This window comes from Antrostomus carolinensis, unplaced genomic scaffold (genome assembly GCF_000700745.2).
Source record: "Antrostomus carolinensis isolate BGI_N321 unplaced genomic scaffold, ASM70074v2 scaffold6180, whole genome shotgun sequence".
NCBI lineage: Eukaryota > Metazoa > Chordata > Aves > Caprimulgiformes > Caprimulgidae > Antrostomus > Antrostomus carolinensis.
This window is the reverse complement of record NW_010288968.1, coordinates 13,830-16,420: the sequence shown is the minus strand read 5'-3', so window position 1 is coordinate 16,420 and position 2,591 is coordinate 13,830.

Here is a 2,591-nt window from a genome sequence, read left to right as displayed (position 1 = left end):
AGCAGGAGGGGTTATGCACAAATGGGGGAAGGCACGTGAGGGAGTTCACCCCAACCTCTCTTTCCCCACCGGCTGTGCTGCCTGGGAACCCTCAGCTCTTCTTTCCTCCAACCAGTAGCTCCTTGCTTCTGATTTTCTTCCTGTTTCTGCATTTGTTAGCCAAAGGTGCAGCTCGCCTAACAAGCTGATGATACTTTCAAAGCACTGTGTGTTATCCAGCAAAGATTAGACATGTGAAAAAGTGAGTAGTTTGAACTGACGCCTGCAGCAAGATTTACGCATCTGTCTGACTGTGATTTAATAGCAATAGCTGCTGCTGCTGCTTCCCAAAGGCAGACATACCCTGCTGCCCCGGGGCCCTGCTTCCTTCACCTTCAACAGTTCTCCTCCCTCCTGCTTTCCACAGAAGGAAAATCAGTCACATTTAGCACGAACTCTCCTCCTCCCTCAGCTGCCTTTCGTTGTTCTGGCTGCACAAAGTAACCCCACACCAGCAGCCATCTGTGGCTCCCATGGCAAAGTCTGAGTTAAACTAGAGATGTTGCAAGCCACAGCTGGTGGTAGGTGTGATCCTGAAAGGGGACTTTGCTGTGAAGAGGCAGAACTCCTGCTGTTTTGCCATGGAGAGGGTGTATGAACAGAATAAAACACCCATGCCCAGCTGGAAGAACAGGATATAAGAGGTTGGGGCAGGAGGATGCAAGATGAAAGATAGCAAGGTTGCTTCATCCAGCATCCTCTTTCCTATTCCTCGCTACTTTCTTTCCCCATCCTTTCACCAGAAGGGTAAAACAGGATGAGCGGGGATGTAGGTGTGTGCTGAACGAGGAGGCACAACTGTGTAGCCTCCTTCCTCTGGTGTGACGAGGTGGCACCAGCCAAACGCTTCTGGGGACCACTAGGACGCTGCTGTTTTCTTTTCTACTTCTGAGAGTCACTGACTTAAAAAATGACAGATATGTGATGAAAAAACAAAAATCACCACAGGCCCACAAACTGCTCTTACACAGTCTTTGTCCAGCAGTAAGCACCCACCTGCCCAGAGCAGCCTTTATGCTTTAATTTGCCCAGTATTGAGGCAGCTGAGTCCTCATCCATGTTATTCTCATCCCCTGCACCATAAAGGAACATCCATGGCCACTTGCCTGGAGCCCCCATGTAATATAAGCCTCACAGGCCCATAGTATCCTGTTACCACATTGCTTTGCTGACACTCCCTCATGCATAATATGTCTGTGATGACTTGCTAGAGGCAAGAAGCAGAGGCCACTCCTCTCCTGTGCTCCTTAAATAGTTAAATGCATTGGTCAGCTAGGAGCAAGCCTGACAGCTGACAGAGGTGCTGCTCGAAGGACAGAGCCAGGTCTGCATGTAAGTAAGCTGTTTGAATAAGTACAACGTTTCATAGCTGTTGTTACAGTGCCTGAGATGCCTGCAACTTCCCCTACATAGTGATGAGCAGGCACAGGTTTAAATTTTCATGTCAATTTTTCCATTATTATGGATACATTTACTGCATCTTTTTTCTCCTGAAGTTATTTTGGATACATTTACTGCATCTTTTTTTCTCCTAAAGTGCTGTTCCCTGAAAATCAGCTCTGTTTAGCATTCAAGTTATTAGTCATTTGTTTTTAAAATTGGCTAGCTATGGCATTATACGTGTAGCTCTTTATATTTTAGCGTGTGTTTGTGTGTGTAGGGAGGGGAGAAGTGTATGCACCTATATCTGCCTGTGAGCATTTGTGTACAAGGACTCATGCCTGTTTATGAGGCAGATGATAGTGATGTGTATCTCTAGTCGATGTGTGTGGGACACACCTTTGCACATGCACAGTAAATGGTCAAAATGACAACACAATCCTTAGGTTGTGGAAAAGCAGTTGGAGAGGGGAGTGAGCAGAAAGAAGGATGAGCCCCACCATGGGAAAAAAAAAAGCTGATTTCTAACCTGTGAATCTAATAACAACATGGGGGGAAAGTAGGAATACATATGTTTGAAGCCTGGAGGAGTGCTGATGGATGTCCCAGTAACTTTCCAGCATTGTCTGTGTGGGGGTGTGTGTTTGTGGAGGGGTGAGTGTGCATGGATACACAGACAAATGACACAGCTTTATTTGTACAAAACCATCTGAAACCTGTTTTCTCTCTGCCAGAGGCCTGGTGAGCCACCACAGCAGCTACTAATTCTTCCCCTAGTTGCCACTAGAGGCAGATCCTACCCATTACTTCTTTTTTTTTTTTCATTTTGTCAGGAATACTCAGGTTCTGCCTTTCAGTGGTGTCACACTTGTGCTTGGCCCCCACAGCCTGCTGGTTAAAAATCCCTGGCATGCCGTGTGCCTGGCTGGAGGAGAATTAGGCAGCCATTAAAGTTAACGGGTGATACTCTGCCCTTTTGGCTTGTTATGTCATTTGCCTCAAGCCTCTCATTATTGTTTTCTGGGGATTGGGACCTGTCGTGTTGCTTTTCTGTTGTATTTTGAACGGGAGGGAAAACTGTTAGAAATGTAAAAATGCATATTTCCCCCCTGAATGTTTTCTGTACAGACAGGATTTTACTGAAGTGGCACATGGCTCAGTGACGCCCAACA